This window comes from Aquarana catesbeiana, linkage group LG01, assembly GCF_042186555.1.
Source record: "Aquarana catesbeiana isolate 2022-GZ linkage group LG01, ASM4218655v1, whole genome shotgun sequence".
Taxonomy (NCBI): Eukaryota; Metazoa; Chordata; class Amphibia; order Anura; family Ranidae; genus Aquarana; species Aquarana catesbeiana.
Genome location: NC_133324.1, coordinates 403,437,100 through 403,457,237, shown reverse-complemented (window position 1 = coordinate 403,457,237; position 20,138 = coordinate 403,437,100). Strand labels below are relative to the sequence as shown.

General features: G+C 42.8%; 1 protein-coding gene across 2 annotated transcripts in view; it reads left to right on the top strand.

Moving 5' to 3' along the window:
* Nucleotides 1-427: 427 nt before the first annotated feature.
* RFX3 (regulatory factor X3) overlaps nt 428-20,138 on the top strand; it is a 485,917-nt gene continuing 466,206 nt past the window's right edge. For both annotated transcript variants that reach the window (XM_073634946.1, XM_073634940.1), the window contains exon 1: nt 428-662. The gene's annotated coding sequence lies outside the window, so the exon portion shown is untranslated. The remainder of the gene's footprint in view (nt 663-20,138) is intronic.

The following is a 20,138-nucleotide window of genomic DNA, read 5'->3' as shown; positions in this document are numbered from 1 at the left end:
ACCCTTTTGAGCGTTAGGTTTTGTGCATTTTTTTTTTCATTCACAATTTTTTTTTTTTTACTCACAAGGTGTTTTTTATTTAATTTGCCAAAAAAAGTGTCTGTATTCCATTTATTGTGCATTGCAGGTTTTTGTGCCTTTTGAAATAATCATTCACGTGCTGCTATAGTGTGAATGCAGCCCTAGGTGAAGTGATGTTCGATATGATTACGTTTAATAATAAATGTACAGTCCTGAGGAGAGGAGGGGATGATGACAATGTACAGTAGATCCTATAGATGAGGTATCCTAGTAGGTGTTGAGCGTGTGCGCATGCGTAGCATTCTGAGGGGGGGAATGAGGCGGCACAGCCGCAGGGAAGCCGGGGATGCTGCTTGTGCACCTCTCAGGCTGTGTGTATGTCAGTGTCAGGCGGCTCCTCCTCTTCCTCCTCTCAGGTTAGGCTGCCTCCCTCTTTTGTGAGTTATAGCAACTGTTGCCTTGTGAATCCAGCGCCATAGCCACCGTAGTCCTGGCGACTGTTACCCATCAACAACAACTACTCCTCTCCTCCTCATCCTCCTCCTCCTCCACCACCACCTCTCCAACCTCCTCCTCCTCATCTTCCCCATCACCCACAACAACAAGCACCACCACCAACAACACAATCCTCCACAGCCAAGGTGACTATGACTATATTCTTGTCCTTCTTGTGTTCTAGTAGTAGTGTGGTGATCTGTGTGTGGTGTATGTGTGTGGTGTGTCCCTGCTGTGGTTGCTCCCCTCCCTCCCTCCTCCTCAGCCAGCCCTGTCCTGTCTCCATGCTACAAGATCCATGGTGCTGATCCATGCATGCTCTGATCCCTGGCACAGGATGAGAGGCAGGTGTCCCCTGCAGGAAATGCCCCCTCTTTTTTTTTTTTTCTTCTTGTCTGTGTTTTCCTGCCATGGAGGAGGGAGCGAGGCTGGATCAGGGATGGGGTTAACCTCCCTGTGTGCCCACTACTCCCTATGTCTTCCTGCAGAAAAGGGGGGGGGGGGGATGGTGATCGCTGGTGGATGCTAGAAAGGCGATCATTGTCTTGTATTTTTTTTTTTTATTTCCCCCCCTGCAAATGATGGCTAAATATACAGCATGGAGCTCATTCATCACCGTGATGCATCACAGCGTTGTTTTTCTTCCCCCCCACGGCCGGTAACCCTCGCTTGTGTCATGGATGTCACAGGCCCCCCCCAGGAGCGAAGGGGTTAAACGCATCCTCCTTTGTGCTGCAAGGTTCCTTCCCCCCCCCCCCCCATAGGACATTATTTACAAAAGCAAGGGGGAGGGCAGGGATCCCTAGCGAGCGTTACAGGTGCACGCTAAGAGGTCCCCTGTTAACCCTTGTGCCTCGGCTAGGGATAACAATGAGTGGCTGATGGGGGGGCTTTGTCAGCACCATGTGACTGATGAAGGTTGGATGCAGCCGGAGAGTTCAGCATCCCTCTGAGGGCTGTTGGGGGTCTGGGCCACTTGGCTCGCCACCGCACTCGCCACACGCACGTTTGGTTTTACTTCTGGCCCCCGTGAATTGGTACGCCGGTGTAGATGGGGGGGTTTTTCTTTACCCAAGGCTGAAATGGAAGACAGGGCGATCATTAAGAATGCATGAACTATGTGAACTTGAAACGTCTGGCTGGTTTTATCTTTTGCCGCGCAAAGGTCTTCTATTGGTCATTTCTTCATTTTACTTGTTACATCGGTTTGATGAGTTGTGTTGATTGTCTGTATATTATGCTGTCTACCAATAATAAATCTTATTTTATGTTTATAATATATGTTTATACCATAGAGATACATTTATTTAAAAGAAATATCTGCGCCGCTTTCTGTGTAAGCATTTAGATGTTTTCCTTTGTTTTTTTTTTTTTTTTTTCGCTGGTTGATAAAATATCAATATTAATCAATCATCATCAATCAATATTAATGTCATTGTATAGGCCAGTAAATATAATGGAAAGTCAGCAAAAGTGTTTCACTACTTTAGTTTCGGTTATTTTTAGCTTGGTTAGTGAAATCCAGAATAATACATATCTAGATAAGTGTTATGGACTTTCTAATGTGAATGTATATAAAGGGACAAGAAGTGGCGCCAAAAAATTGTTAATAAATACTATGAGTGCAGCTGCCCCTTTTTAAAGTGGAAGGAACCACTCTAAAAATGTAGCAATAATGAAGAAAAAGTGTGGCGATAACTCATGTGATACATAGGAGGTTATTTACTAAAGGCAAATCCACTTTGCACGACAAGTGCACTTGGAAGTACAGTCCCTGTAGATCCGAGAGGGACATGCAAGGAAAATAAAAAAACAGCATTTTAGCTCTCACATGATTGGATGATAAAATCAGCAGAGCTTCCCCTCATTTCAGATCTTCCCCTCATCCCCATACGTGCTTCGATAAATGGTCAATCTGATCTTCCATGATTGACAGTCACCAACTTAATTGATTTGATAGGCCAACACACAGGTTTCAGTTGATAGTTGGAAGATACAATAGTAAGTTATCCATTGTATCTCTATTTGCACCATGCAAATTCATAATCTAAGCAATCCATATACAATCAAATTCACGACCTAAGCATCTTGGTGCTCCTGATTAATGCTAAACAACCAATAGTCCCCCCCCCCCCCCCCCCTCCCGGCTGATCGAAACCGAGTCTAACGGAAGTTATGGCTGTTTGATTGTTTTGCTCTAATCACACATAAGTTGGATAATAAAATCAAAGTCAGTATGGCCACCTTTAGCCATGTGGCTGTACTTTTTAAATCTTACTGGACTTGGCTAAAAATAACTCACTCTTTTTGAAAAGACGTATCCGTAGGCCTCATTCATACTGTTAATGACTTCCATGCATTTATTTGCGTTTATAGGAACTCATATAAATACTTGTAATGATATTAAATGCTATAATTCACACTGTGCATTTAGGTGCTTTTATAGAAAAGATAGAAATGAAAGAAAATTGAATTCTGTGCATCCAGGGACAGATTAGATACTGAATGCATCTAAGGGTGGCCATACATTATACAATTTTCTTTTATATTAACCAAAACCATATAATATGAGGTCAAACCTAAACACTTTAAATTTTGTATGCAATCAGGCAGGCCCTTACACTACATAGTTGAAGGTACATCTAAAGAAAATTGAATATGAAAATTGTATAATGTATGGCTGGCTTAAGTGCATGTAAATGCAAGTACACTTAAACACAGAACTTGATCTGGGAAGCATGAAGTTTGTTTATGCTTCCCAGATAATTTCTCCTGCATTTACGTTAACCAAAAATGGGAGGCCTAGTGTGAATGTAGCCTTAAGCTGGCCATATTTGCATTGAATTTAGGTGGATTCCTGCTAAATTGGCTGATATTTGCTCCTGTCAAGCTACTTGGACAATTGTCAAACAGCATCTACATCCAGTCGAATGCAGCCACTGTTTGGGTATACTGACAGTCGGTGGCGGGATTCATTCACATGGGCTCTTGCTTTAAATGCATAAGAAGTTGATCTATGAAGTATAACAAAACATATAATTCCCAGATCTATTTTCCTTCATTTAGCCTAGGTTCACATTGGTGCGATTTGGCATGCGATTTGACAAATTAGTGGCTATTGCTGGCAATGGCACCATTTGAATCAGTGCAGCGCCACACTGATTCCCAAAAGTAGTTCCTGTACTACTTTTGGCAACTTCTGGGTGCGATTTGTATAGACATCTGTGCAGGAACCCGCACAGATGTCTTTGAAATCGCCCCCGAAGTCAGACTGACATGCGGGTATGAAATCATACGAGTTCAGCTGAACTCACATGATTTCTAACTCGCTGTCAGTGTGAACCTAGGCTTAAATGTACTTGTCTTTTACATTCCTGTTCCTGGACGCAGAAATGTCCTGTGTATGTGAATGCAGCTACACACTGCTAAATTTCTAGGTGTCAGTTCAGTCATTGTAAAACATTAGCTCCGAATGAATCTGGACGCATGTATTTTGATGTACATGAGGCCTTAGACTGGTGTTTTAGTTTTGGCTATTGAGTCCATTGCTGGTTGTTTGTTTTGCTATTTTTTGGACTAAGAATTCTTTCACTGACTAAGAATAAGTCATGTTGACAAAACATGGATGCATGGAAGAGAATGGTGCAGTTTATTGCAAAAAGATGATCTGTCTGCATAATGTATGCTAGAAAAGTGACAGCTGTTAGTATATGGTTGGTTGCTGTGGACAACACCAGGGCATTCCTCCATAATGGTCCCCAATATTGCCTTGTACATTCCTCCATAAATGGGACCCAATATTCACCCCTACATTCTTCTATAAATGGGGCCCAATATGCCCTGTACATCCCTCCATAAATGGTCTCCACTATTTCCCTGTACATTCCTTCATAAATGGGCCCCACTATTTCCCTGTACATTCCTCCATAAATTGGCCCTAATATTCACTCGTACATTTTTCCATAAATGGGCCCCAATATTCACCTGTACATTCCTCTATAAATGGTTTGCAATATTCCCCTGTACATTTTTTCATAAATGGGGCCCCAATATTGACCTGTTTATTCTTCTATAAATGAGCCCCAATATTTCTCTGTACATTGTACATTCCTCCAAAAAATGGCCCCAATATTCACCTGTACATTCCTTTGTAAATAGGCCCCAATATTCACTCTGGACATTCCTTTATAAATAGGCCCCAATATTCACTCTGGACATTCCTTTATAAACAGGCCCCAATATTCACTCTGGACATTCCTTTATAAATAGGCCCCAATATTCACTCTGTACATTCCTTCGGAAATAGGCCCCAATATTCACTCTGGACATTCCTTCGGAAATAGGCCCCAATATTCACTCTGGACATTCCTTCATAAATAGGCCCCAATATTCACCTGCACATTCCTTCGTAAATAGGCCCCAATATTCACTCTGGACATTCCTTTATAAATAGGCCCCAGTATTCACTCTGGACATTCCTTCATAAATAGGCCCCAATATTCAGTCTGGACATTCCTTCATAAATAGGCCCCAATATTCACTCTGGACATTCCTTCATAAATAGGCCCCAATATTCACTCTGGACATTCCTTCGTAAATAGGCCCCAATATTCACTCTGTACATTCCTTCGTAAATAGGCCCCAATATTCACTCTGGACATTCCTTCGGAAATAGGCCCCAATATTCACTCTGGACATTCCTTCATAAATAGGCCCCAATATTCACCTGTACATTCCTTCGTAAATGGGCCCCAATTATTCACCTGTACATTCCTCCATAAATGGGCCCGATGTTCCCCTGTACATTCCTCTATAAATGGGTCCTAATATTCACCTGTATATTACTCCATAAATAGGCCCCAATATTCCCATGTACATTCCTCTATAAATTTACACAAGTATTCACCTGTATATTCCTTCATAAATAGGCCCCAGTGTTCCCCTGTACATTGCTCCATTAATGGACACCAATATTCCCAGTACATTCCTCTACAAATGGACCCCAATATTCCCTGTACATTCTTCCATAAATAGACCCCAATATTCCATGTACATTCCTCTCCAAATAGACCCCAATATTCCATGTATATTCCTCTCCAAATAGACCCCAATATTCCCTGTACATTCCTCTCCAAATAGACCCCAATATTCCCTGTACATTCCTCTCCAAATAGACCCCAATATTCCATGTATATTCCCCTCCAAATAGACCCCAATATTCCCTGTACATTCCTCTCCAAATAGACCCCAATATTCCCTGTACATTCCTCTCCAAATAGACCCCAATATTCCCTGTACATTCCTCTCCAAATAGACCCCAATATTCCCTGTACATTCCTCTATTAATAGACCCCAATATTCCCTGTACATTCCTCTCTAAATCGACCCTAATATTCCCTGTACATTCCTCTATAAGTAGACCCCAATATTCCCTGTACATTCCTCTATAAGTAGACCCCAATATTCCCTGTACATTCCTCTATAAGTAGACCCCAATATTCCCTGTACATTCCTCCATAAATAGATCCCAATATTCCCTGTACATTCCTCCCTAAATCACCCTAATATTCCCTGTACATTCCTCTCCAAATAGACCCCAAAATTCCCTGTACATTCCTCTATTAATAGACCCCAATATTCCCTGTACATTCCTCTCCAAATAGACCCCAATATTCCCTGTACATTCCTCTATAAGTAGACCCCAATATTCCCTGTACATTCCTCTATAAGTAGACCCCAATATTCCCTGTACATTCCTTTATAAGTAGACCCCAATATTCCCTGTACATTCCTCTCCAAGTAGACCCCTATATTCCCTGTACATTCCTTTATAAGTAGACCCCAATATTCCCTGTACATTCCTCTCCAAATAGACCCCAATATTCCCTGTACATTCCTCTATTAATAGACCCCAATATTCCCTGTACATTCCTCTATTAATAGACCCCAATATTCCCTGTACATTCCTCTATAAGTAAACCCCAATATTCCCTGTACATTCCTCCATAAATAGACCCCAATATTCCCTGTACATTCCTCTCTAAATCACCCTAATATTCCCTGTACATTCCTCTCCAAATAGACCCCAAAATTCCCTGTACATTCCTCTATTAATAGACCCCAATATTCCCTGTACATTCCTCTCCAAATAGACCCCAATATTCCCTGTACATTCCTCTATAAGTAGACCCCAATATTCCCTGTACATTCCTCTATAAGTAGACCCCAATATTCCCTGTACATTCCTCTTTAAATAGACCCCAATATTCCCTGTACATTCCTCCATAAAAAGACCCCAATATTCCCTGTACATTCCTCCATAAATAGACCCCAATATTCCCTGTACATTCCTCTATAAGTAGACCCCAATATTCCCTGTACATTCCTTTATAAGTAGACCCCAATATTCCCTGTACATTCCTCTATAAGTAGACCCCAATATTCCCTGTACATTCCTCTATAAGTAGACCCCAATATTCCCTGTACATTCCTCTATAAGTAGACCCCAATATTCCCTGTACATTCCTTTATAAGTAGACCCCAATATTCCCTGTACATTCCTCTCCAAATAGACCCCAATATTCCCTGTACATTCCTCTATTAATAGACCCCAATATTCCCTGTACATTCCTCTATTAATAGACCCCAATATTCCCTGTACATTCCTCCATAAATAGACCCCAATATTCCCTGTACATTCCTCTATTAATAGACCCCAATATTCCCTGTACATTCCTTTATAAGTAGACCCCAATATTCCCTGTACATTCCTTTATAAGTAGACCCCAATATTCCCTGTACATTCCTCTCCAAATAGACCCCAATATTCCCTGTACATTCCTCTATTAATAGACCCCAATATTCCCTGTACATTCCTCTATTAATAGACCCCAATATTCCCTGTACATTCCTCTATTAATAGACCCCAATATTCCCTGTACATTCCTCTATTAATAGACCCCAATATTCCCTGTACATTCCTCTATTAATAGACCCCAATATTCCCTGTACATTCCTCTATAAGTAGACCCCAATATTCCCTGTACATTCCTCTATAAGTAGACCCCAATATTCCCTGTACATTCCTCTCTAAATCACCCTAATATTCCCTGTACATTCCTCTATAAGTAGACCCCAATATTCCCTGTACATTCCTCTATAAGTAGACCCCAATATTCCCTGTACATTCCTCTTTAAGTAGACCCCAATATTCCCTGTACATTCCTCTATAAATGGACCCCAATATTCCCTGTACATTCCTCTCTAAATAGGCCCCAATATTCCTTGTACTTTCCTCTCGAAGTAGACCCCAGTATAGACCCACAAGAGTATATGAGACCAGGATTGTACATATTGATAACTGAAGAAGGAGAACTGTTGAGTAAGGAATTTTTAATTTGGCCGCATCTGCAGATTTACCTATTTTGTGGAACACCATTAAATTCAGGATCCTGGTAATCGTGATTCATCACTTCTCGGCAGTCTAGACCACTGGTCACCAACCTTTCGGACCTCGCGGACCACTAAACTCACAATTTTGAATCCCACGGACCATTAACATGAATTTTACATGCCTTATATACACAATACTCTGGCTCTCTGCCCCCTCTCTGCTCTCTAGACAAATTTTGTAAGTATTTTCAGACAAATTGGAAAAAAAATCATCTTACCCATATTCAATTCATTGGAAAATAATTTGGCATCACTACATATACATACAAGGCTAGGGCATTAAAGTGCTCCTGAACTCAAAAAAGTGAAAATTTGTTGTGGTATTTAAACAAACATTAAAAATTGTTAATTGTGCTTAAACAGTACCTTACTGGTACATCAGGTGCTGTGGTGGGGCCAGCATGCAGCAGAAATATGTGCCCAGCACTTTCTGTTTTCAACTGGGTCTATGTGCCCAAATGTTTACGTTCGTTTAGAAAAGATGGTAAATACAATCTCCCAGCATCTCCTCACTTCTTCTTTTATACAATTGGATGTTTTGCCTGTTTTAGTTTTACAGATTATTTCTTTTTCTTAAGGAGAAGTATGGGAATCCGTTTTTTCCCATAATCATACTTACCTAGGTGGCTGCAGCATCGGACCGATGCTGCATCTGCCCCCTGGCGCCTCTACACTGAGAGCCGAGCGATCGAATATCGCCGATAGCTCGGTTCTTACAGCTCCCTGAGCAGAGAGCTTCTGACTGTCAATCAGCATCTCTCCGCTCTGCTCCTCAACGCTTATTGGAGCGCTGAGCTGTGGAAGGGCGGGGAGCCGCCGTTTCAGGCTCTCAGTGGCTCGCTGAGAGGCTGAGACGGGTGTCAGTCCAGGCACCTGGCGGATCCCGACTTGATGATGCTGTGCCTGGACTGATTCCTGCACGTCAGCAGGGAGCGGACTTCAGTCCGCTCTCTGCTGAAAACGGGTCACAGGAGTGCAAAACTCCTGTGACCCATAGGAGAAGACCAGTCAAACGAGCTTAGGCTAGATTTCCCCTTTAACCGCTTCCCGACCAGCGCACGCCGATATAAGTCGGCAGAATGGCACTGGTGGGCAAAAGGGCGTACAGTTACATCCCCTTTAAGAAGTGTCGCTGCTGTAAAAAATTGACAATCTTTTTTTGTTTATATCTCAAAAAATAAAAACCGCAGAGGTGATCAAATACCACCAAAAGAAAGCTCTATTTGTGGAAAAAAAAGGACGTCAATTTTATTTGGGTACAACATCGCACGACCACGCAATTGTTAGTTAAAGCGACGCAGTGCCGAGTTGCAAAAAGTGCTCTGGTCAGGAAGGGGGTAAATCCTTTCGGGGCTGAAGTGGTTAAGCACTTTTACATCAATAGATTACTATTATTGACCTGATTCATAAACTGCCAGCTGCATGGCTACCATGCTAATCCACTGATTTCAGTACTTTTTCAGTCACTGATTGGGATCCCGGTAGGCATATCGGGAGTTGTGACTAAGGGCCCTGTCTGTAAGTGTGATGCGGTGCTGTTCATTCTGAATGGTACCCCAACATACCTTCCCAGCGCACTTCCTTTACAGTGCAGTTTAACACACTAACAAGCTGCCAGATTTGCCACATGTGCATTTTTTGGCTAGTTTAGGTGCATTGGACAAACTGTCCAAGGGAATGGGTTGCCCTAACACAACGCATGTTAATGCGTGCCCCTTTAATGCACTGTAGCGGACAGGACCTATGTGGATTCTGTCCTCACTGGCTGCACATCTGATCCAGGTCAGGTTTTTTTGTTTAGGTAAGAATTGAGGTCCCAGACAACCAGGTGGAGTTTGGTAATGGCAGCCTATATAGTTCTCTCAGTATAGGTCGCCTTTAAATGCAAGGATTAGATAAGATGAGACAGAATAACACATTGGAAGCACACCTAGTCCACAGGAAATAGACAGTGACAGTTATTGTGCTGACATATTTGTGTAGAGATGTTGGCTGTTGTAAGGTACTAATTTGATGTCACGCTATTACTGCGCTGTGATTTACAGAACTTAAATTAAAAAGCAGGATATTGCTTTCTGAAAGTAAAATGAGGTAACGCTCTTTGCAGTGGGAGGATAGCTGATATAAGTATACGCCCAACACTGATACCTTTTACTATCTGTCTCTACTTAACCCCACAATCAATCTCCTGTAGAACAGCTGAGAAAGCTGCTTTTACATCATGGGAACTGCATACTCTGTGTTCCCTCTGAGAGAGACATATGGCCATTCTTGGTTTACACAAAGGGTAATGGGTTTTCTAAACTTATAATTGGGCAAACTCAACAAGGTGAACCTTGCCTGTTTACAGTTGACAGACCTACTTAACTGTCTTGGCCCTTACCAGGTGCTGCAGTAGTGTTACCAATTCTGGAGATCTTGAGTATTATAATTGACCAAATATGATCATGACCAGACCAGGCCACCAGCTTTGCATCCTTGTCCTATTATTGAGGGATCAGGGCCCCTTCCCTACCTGGTGCTCCAAAAAATATCTGAAAACCTCCTTTATAATAAAGAGGTTCCCCAGATATTTGTCCCTTCTAGTGGTACAGTGGTACATTAGTGTATAGTAGTTTATAGTTGTGTGTTAATATATAGTATATATTTCATTTTGAAAAGGATTTTATTGGCATTTGTGCCCCTTTTGGGTAGATCTTCACTCACTTCCTGGCTGGGCAGGAAGTGATAACAATTTTTAATCGGGGGGGGGGGGAGAGACCAAGATGAAAAAAAAAATCAAATTTTTAGTATCGTTCGTAAGGGTGAGAACTTCTTACATTACACTTCTTATGTTAATATTGCTGTCTGTGCCCCTCATTTTATGCATGTCTATCACAGGAATAGGAAGTGAGAGGACGTGTTACTAAAATGGATATAAACAAAACTAAAGACTACTATGTAACTAAAAAGACCTAACAGAAATTTTAACTCTTCGAAAAACCACATACAAAATGTAAAAAAAACAAAAAAAAAAAATACAAAAAAAGCTGGTTTTAAGCTTTCGTTTGCAAAGTTAAAGTGGAGGGCCACCCTGAAAAAAAAATTCACCAAAAATCCTAAAAAAAATAAAAAAAAAAAAAAAAATTTTAAACTTATCTAAACTCTTGTTGCTAGGCAGTCTTCCTAATCTGCCTATTCCTATTCCGCGGCGTGTTCTGCACCTCGGTGAGCGGCCCCATTGTCTTCTGGGAACTGTGTGTGTTCCCAGAACACCACGGGGTCATTCACAGAGCGCCGTGTCGCTCGCGCGTGCGCAGTAGGAAACTGGCAGTGAAGCCGCAAGGCTCCACTACCTGTTTCCCTTACTTAGGATGGCGGTGCCGGGACCTGAGAGCCGAGGGACGGGTCGGCCTCTGGCGGCCAACATCGTGGGCACCCAGGACAGGTAAGTACTAATTTAAAGTCAGCAGCAAAAGTGTTTGTAGCTGCTGACTTTTAAATTTTTTTTTTCAGGGAGGGAATCCCGCTTTAATAAAGTGATTCCCAGCAGAAAAAATAAATTGCCCATACATACAGTTGTGTATCTATTAAAAGATCATTAAAAGTGTTTTTACATATACAATTGTGCTCATAAGTTTGCATACCCTGACCTATAGATCTATAATGGTAGGCTGGGTCCGATGAGTTGGGTCGGGGGGGGGGGGGGTAGGAAGCCATGAAATTTTGAGTCTGAGTTAGTCAGCTCGCCCCCTTTTTTTTTTTTTTTTGTTTTTTATCTTAAAAGTAGATAAGCCAAGGAATAACAAAGGAAGATATTAAGCAGTGACATAAATATAATGTATATTATAAATGAACAGTTGATGTACTATCACATGCGGAGATTATAGGACCCTATTAGTTTTGACAATGTTTTTTCCTTTTTTTTTTTTATTCACTGTTGCCGGTATATCTGTTATATTTGTTATGTGAGGTTGGTTTCGATTTGATTTATATGTCTATTCTAAAATGGGTTTATTTGATATTTTTTTTCTTTTTTAAAAAAAAAGAGAACACTGCTGATTGGCATTCTCAATTTCTTGGATATCTTTTTATATCCATTTCCAGTTTTATACAGTTCAACTACCTTTTCTCGCAGACAATTCTTTTGCTTTCCCCTTTCATCCAGAAACATCAGTGCAGCACTGGATGAAAGATGCAAGGGTCTGTCAGGAGTCCAGAAACTCATTGACCTTTTATACACACACACTGATTACAAGCAAACAGATCACAGGTGAGGATGGTTACCTTTAATAGCCATTCAAACCCCTTTGTGTCAACTTGTGTGCATGTTATCAGGCCAAAATCACCAGGGTATTTAAACTTTTGATCAGGATCATTTGGGTAGTTTCTGTTGCCATTATAATTTAAAAAGAGTAAACACAGTTGATTGATAATACATGGCTTCAGCCAAACACTAACCACGAGTGAAAGAAATGTTTTTGTATTATCATTCATATTCTCAGAAAAATGGCCAAGAAATCATAAATTCTGCCAGGGTATGTAAACTTATGAGCACAATAATTATCTGTTTTGTTAATGGTCCCATGTAATCCTCCACATAGTAGGACTTTAGGACAATGGTTTTTAACTTTTTTTTGAGTCACAGACACCCCTTTAAGAATCTGATGAAAACTATGGAATCCCTCCCCAGTGAATTTGATTGCCTCATACATATACAGTATAACATACACAATGTTTGACTAAAGTAAACAATCCTAACAAAAAAAACGGACTTTTAATGCAAAAATTAATGGCTGCTCATTACAAAGTGAAATATAATCATCTTGTGAAAATTAAACAACACAACTTTAATTCTGCTCAAATCTACTACTACTACTACTACTACTACTACTACTAGAAAATGAGAATTAGGACTTGTTATTATGGAATGGCACAAGATAGTGTTTGTGCAGAGAACCATGATACAAATTTAAATTGTAAGCATGTCAAGAGACACTTATTAGTCAGTACTGTAAGCAGTGGCAAGATGTGTTTTTTTTTTTTTAATCACTGAAGGACCACTCCATGCAGATATACTGCGGCAGGGAGGCCCTCCTGCGCAAAATAACGTACCTGTACATGATTTCGTGTGGGGGGTCTGGGGCGCGCACTACCGGTGACCCGCTCCCGCTGTGATTGGACACAGCGGGAGCCAATCAGCGGGTCCGGCGGACGCGATGTCCACTGGTACCCTCTGATCTCTCTGAGGAGAGGCAGAACGGCGGTCTGCCTATGTAAACAAAGCAGACCACCATTCTGCCAGAGGGGGAAAATGGAGATTTTGTGTTTCTGCTAAGCAGAAACCCGAATCTCTGTTTTCCTTTAGTCAGAGCACATCCCCACAGTTAGAAAGCACCATCTAGGAACACCCTTAACCCTTTGATTGCTCCTGATGTTAACCCCTTCCCTGCCAGTGTCATTTATACAGTGACCATGCATTTTTTTTTTTTTTTAGCACTGATCACTGTTTTGGTGTCACTGGTCCCAAAAAGTGTTACTTAGTGTCAGATTTGTCCGCCTCAATGTCGCAGTCGTGCTAAAAATCGCTGATCGCTGCCATTTACTAGTAAAAAAAAAAATAAAAACAGTCTTGCCGGTTATTGGCATTCCTGTCCTCACATGCTGTCTGTGTGAGGAAAAGAGAGCCGATAACTGGCAAGTCTGACAGGGCACAGTGAGTACATCGTCTACACTGATAATCGGGGCACTAATCATCAGTGCACATCAGTGAAGAAGAAAAATTACTTATTTGCAAAATTTTCTAACAGAAACTACAGTAAGAAAAACTTTTCAGTCTTATTTACTGTAGTTTAGCAAACAAATTAAAAAAACCCAATGGTGATTAAATACTACCGAAAGAAAGATCTACCTGTCTAAAAAAAAAAAAAATAAACAAAAAAAAAATTCATATTATGGGTAGAGTGTTGCATGACCTTGCAATTGTCAGTCAATGTGCAACAGTGCTAAAAGCTGAAAATCGGCCTGGGCAAGAAGGGGGTGAATGTGCACAGTATTGAAGTGCTTAAACAGCACTGTCAGTCTAACTTCCTGACCATGCTTACTCGAGAGGAAAGAAGAGGAGTGACCTCATCGGTGTGCTGCTGCTCTTCATCAGCAATCAATAAGCAGGTTAGGGCTGGTGCACAAGCTATAATGCTTACTTAGCTTTGCTATGTGGTAGGATTATCTGGATCAGAAGAGTGTCTTAACAGAATTTTTAAAATACTTTGGCAAGTAAGACAGACCTCATATACAATCATGGCCAAAAATATTGACAACCCTGCATTTCTGTCAGACAATGCACCACTTCACCCATAAACTGTTGCAATTACAAATGTTTAGGCATTCTCATGTTTATTCTTTTGTTTGTATTGGTATGACACAAAAAAGCGGAGAAACAAAAAGTGAAATCTGACACATTCTATGCATAACTCCAAAAATGGACTGGATAAAGTTTTTGGCACCCTCAATGTAATATTTGGTAGCACACCCCTCAAAATCAATCGCTTTCTGTAACCATCAATGAGTTTCCTACACCTGTATACTTCTTTTGCCAACTGCTCCAGGTCTCGCAGCATGGAAGGGTTCCTTTTCCCAACTGCTGGAGATCTCTCCACAGGTGCTCTATGGCAGTGTCTCTCAACTCCAGTCCTCAAGGCGCCCCAACGGGTCATGTTTTCAGGATTTCTCTCAGAAGAAACAGCTGTGATAAAACTGATCAAATCACCTGTGCAAAATAATTGGAAAGACTGAAAACATGACCTGATGACTGAAATTGAGAAACACTTTTCTATGGGATCTAGATATGGACTCATTGCTGGCCAGTTCAGTATTCACCAGAGCTTTGTTTTTAACCATTTCTGGGTGCTTTTTGACATGTTCTTTGGGTCATTGTCCTGCTGTAAGACCCATGACCTCTGACGGAGACCCAACTTTCTGACACTGGGCCCCACATTGCACCCCAGAATTCTTTGGTAGTCTTCAGATTTCATGCCATGCACACAGTCAAGACATCCAGTGCCTGAAGCAGCAAAGCAACCCCAAAACATCAGTGAACCTCCACCGTGTTTGACTGTAGGGACTTTATTCTTTTCTTTAAAGACCTTGTTTCTTTTTCTGAAAACAGAAGAACAATGGTCTTTACCAAAAAGCTGTAATTTTGTTTCATCTGTCCACAACACATTCTCCCAAAAGGATTTTGGCTTCCTCAGGTAAGTTTTGGCAAACTCCAATCTGGCTTTTTATGGTTCTGTGTCAGCAGTGGGGTTCTCCTGGGTCACCTACCATAGCGTCCCTTTTCATTCAGGTGACGACGTATAGTGCGAGCTGACAGTTATACCCTGTGTCTGAAGGTCAGCTTGAATTTGTCTGAAGGTTGATTGAGGTTCTTTTATCCACCATTCGAACAATTCTTTGTTGCAATCTTTGGTACATTTTTCTCTTTTGTCTACGTCCAGGGAGATTAGCTACAGTGCCATGGACTGTAAACTTCTTGACAATGTTGTGGACACAGGAACATTAAGGCTCGATTCACACAGGGGCAACACGACTTCAACGCGACTTTGCAACGCGACTTCAACCCGACTTCAACACGACTTGTGGATCCGACTTTCAATGAACGGGGATCCGACTTGGATCCCCGCCACTGTGTTTGGTATGAATCTTTAGGGGGAACTCCGCGCCAAATTTTAAATAAAAATCCGGCATGGGTTCCCCCCCCAGGGGCATACCAGGCCCTTGGGTCCGGTATGGATCTTGAGGGGAACCCCCCTATGCCGAAAGGACGGCGTGGGGGGTCCCCCCAATCCATACCAGACCCTTATCCGAGCACGCAGCCCGGCCGGACAGGAATGGGGGTGGGGACGAGCGAGCGCCCCCCCCTCCTGAACCGTACCAGGCCGCATGCCCTCAACATGGGGGAGTTGGTGCCTTGGGGGAGGGGGCGCGCTGCGGCCCCCCCACCCCAAAGCACCTTGTCCCCATGTTGATGAGGACAAGGGCCTCTTCCCGACAACCCTGGCCGTTGGTTGTCGGGGTCTGCGGGCGGGGGGCTTATCGGAATCTGGGAGCCCCCTTTAATAAGGGGGCCCCCAGATCCCGGCCCCCCACCCTATGTGAATGAGTATGGGGTACATGGTACCCCTACCCATTCACCTAGGGGAAAAAAGCGTCAATAAAACAGTACACAGGTTTTTTAAAATAATTTATTAGGCAGCTCCGGGATCTTCTTCCGACTTCGGGGGTCCTCTTCCGACTTCGGGGGTCTCTCCGCCGTCTCCTCCCGGTGTCCGCATCTTCTGCCGGCTCCTCCGCTATCTTCTGCAGCTCAATTGCTAGCGGTGGTCCGGACTTCTGCCTTCTTCTTTTCTTCCAGAGATGTTGACACGACGCTCTCTCCAGCTGGAATGGTCTCTGAACGCTCCGCAACGGACTTATATAGGCGGTGACCCCGCCCCCTTATGAGGTCACTGTCCCAGGGCATGCTGGGGCTGTGCCGTCATAAGGGGGCGTGGTCATCACCCGGTGACCACGCCTCCTAAAACGTCACAGACCCAGCATGCCCAGGGACTGTGACGGCATAAGGGGGCGGGGTCACCGCCTATATAAGTCCCTTGCAGAGCGCACGGGGAAACCATTCTGGCTGGGGAGAGCGTCGTGTCAACATCTCTGGAAGAGAAGAGGGAAGAAGATGATCCAGAGGTCCGGACCACCGCTGGCAAAAGAGCGCCAGAAGATAGCGGTGGAGCCGGCAGAAGATGCGGACACAGGGAGAAGACGCCGGAGAGACCCCCGGAGTCAGAAGAAGATCCCGGAGCTGCCTAATAAATTATTTTAAATACCTGTGTACTGTGTTTTTTATTGACGCTTTTTTCCCTAGGTGAATGGGTAGGGGTACCATGTACCCCATACCTATTCACATAGGGTGGGGGGGCCGGGATCTGGGGGCCCCCTTATTAAAGGGGGCTCCCAGATTCCGATAAGCCCCCCGCCCGCAGACCCCGACAACCAACGGCCAGGGTTGTCGGGAAGAGGCCCTTGTCCTCATCAACATGGGGACAAGGTGCTTTGGGGTGGGGGGGGCCGCAGCGCGCCCCCCTCCCCCAAGGCACCAAACCCCCCATGTTGAGGGCATGCGGCCTGGTACGGTTCAGGAGGGGGGGGGGGGCGCTCGCTCGTCCCCACCCCCATTCCTGTCCGGCCGGGCTGCGTGCTCGGATAAGGGTCTGGTATGGATTGGGGGGGACCCCCCACGCCGTTTTTTCGGCGTAGGGGGTTCTCCTCAAGGTCCATACCAGACCCAAGGGCCTGGTATGCCCCTGGAGGGGGAACCCATGCCGGATTTTTATTTAAAATTTGGCGCGGAGTTCCCCTCAAGATCATTTGAGCACAAGTCGCATGCCGAAGTCGGATCATGCGAGACGGCGATCCGACTTCAATGATAGTCAATAGGCTGAAGTCGGATCAAAGTCGGATCAAAGTAGTACAGGGAGTACGCTCTGAAGTCGGAGCGACTTCAGTAGTGTCTATTAAGACGCTAGCGTTAACTCCCATTGAAACTATTTCTGGAGCGACTTGGGGCGACTTGAGGACGTACAAGTCGGATCCCAAGTCGCCCCAGTGTGAACCGAGCCTAAGACTAACGTTAACATTTTCACCATTTTACCTGGTTGCTGGTGTTATTTCTATATTGTCGGCATCTGTTAATTGATATCGGTGAGTTTAATTTCAAATTACAGGAGCATCACAGACTTGGAATGCCATTCTTTCTTACAGTTTTGAGGAGGTGCCACTAAATTTATCCAGTCTATTTTTGGAGTTTTGCATAGAATGTCAGATTTAGCTTTTTGTTTCTCCACTTTTTGTGTCATACCAATACAAACAAAAGAAATAGAGAATGCCTAAACATTTTGTAATTGCAACAATTTTCTGGGCAAAGTGGTAAATTTATCTGACAGAAATGCAGGGGTGCCAATATTTTTGGCCATGACTGTATGTCTTTCGGCAATGTGTTTTGTGGTTTAACTGGCGTTCAGCTTTAAATAGAAAATCTAGTTATTTTTATATATTATTGTTGCCTTTCATTTGCTTAGTTGCTTCCATGTTTTTGTCTACTCCTTTATTCAGCAGTCACAGATGTAAGCAGCCTGTAGCCACTTGCTTGCGGTTTCATGGGAAAATTATGAATTCCCATTACAGGCAGTAAGGTTGATGATGCAATTGTTTGTTAATTATGGGAATCACCGGGGACCATCTTATGATGTCAGCAGTCTTATTTAGGCCTGGCCTTTGTCAGTTGCTGAAAATGGTCACAGCTCAGAGATATTGATTTCTTTATGCTGTTTGGCCATGGGATGAAAGTCTCAATGTAGCCAACAGTTTTTGTTTGCAAGGCAGACACCCCCTACCACCAAATACATAAAGCCTGCTTTTAGCCAGGACTTATGTGTGCACCAAAGGCTGAAAAACTTGACATTTCTTCTAATATTTCTCCTTAAGAAGAATCCTGGAAAGGCTTTTTAACAAAGAATTGTAACAGGTACATTTGTCATAAGATTACTATTACTAAATGTGTGGAAGTACACATGTTTCCATAGCTATGCACTTATAGGGTATTTTTTGTTGAACTGTAGATTTAGGGTTCATATTGACGGGAGTTCTATTCAAACACCACATTTTCTATCTAAACATATGCAGCTTTTGACATGAAAAGGCTGCTTGCCTGCATTTAAAACAAAAGGACATGCTGCCTCCATAGAAGCACAGCATAACTGAAAACAAGTTACACACAGCCTCTGAACTGCCATGTGTACTGCTCAGTGAAAATCAATGGGATCTTGCTGACCTGTGATTCAAATGCACAAAAACACCATCCATTGACATGAGTCCTTATTCAGTCATCTTGTTACATTTTGACAGTAGGAAAAAGGTGCAGAATTCAAATTTACAGTCACCTCTATGACTAAGCTACAAATTGCTGAGTGCCCATTCACACTTAAAAGAGAAGTATGGGATTCCTTCTTTTTTTTTTGCTTAATCCTAATTATTATGAGCTGCTAGTATCTACAGATCTTTCCTGCCCTCTTTCATACAGCGTCATACCAACAATGGTCTGGCTCTGGAGTCTGGATCCACCCACTTTCCTCTCATCTTGCTGATAGAGATAGAGATGACATCAGTAGCAGTGGTGGGGATAGAGATGACATCGGTGGTGGTGAGGATAGAGATGACATTGGTGGGGATAGGGATGACATCAGTGGTGGTGGTGAAGATAGGGATGACATCAGTGGCGGTGGGGATAGGGAGGAGGAGAGGAGAGCTTGCAGATAACAGCCAGAGAAAGGTGAGGACTTCACTGCTTCCGGATTTTAGCTGGGGACATGCTGCCATGGAAACAGAGGCATGTGAAGAGCGTGCTCATTCTAGATAGCAGCCTGGGTGTGCACCTCTTCACCAAACACACCCCACATGTCCTCCAGAGGGAGGGAGTGAAGGAGTGGCTGGATTGTGGAGTTGTTTCCACCCCCTGGAAACTTTTAAACTGAGAAAGAACCTGAGGCTGATTCTGGACACTTTAAAAGACTATTCCACAAAAACTAAATGGCTGAGGAAAGTAAGAAATGCAATGCAGGTATGAGGGTAACATGTACTACCTATTTTTGCATTCCCATATTTCTCCTTTAAACAATCAGTTGCAGTGCAGCTGCACGATTCTGGATAAAATGAGAATCACAATTTTTTTACTTCGAATAAAGATCAGGATTCTCTGCGTAACATCATCTTTCACATTATACAAAAAACTTTATTTTTTCATTGAATTCATTCAAGTGTATTTGTTCCCAAAAAATTGCATTTGAAAGACTGCCACGCAAATACAGTGTGCCATAAAATATTGCAACCCCCGCCATTTTTATTCTCTAGGGTCTCTGCTAAAATTTATATATAATAATAATTATAGTAATGTTATAATATATAATAATACTATAATAATGTTTGGGGGCTCAAAGTAATTTTTTAGCAAATAATACTGATTTTAACTTGTAAGCAACAAATGTCAGAAAAAGGCCTAGTCTAGAGGTGGGTAAACTGACCTCATTTGCAGACTGAAGTTCATCCCTTTGATCTAAAAGAACCAAATTTTACAATGTTTC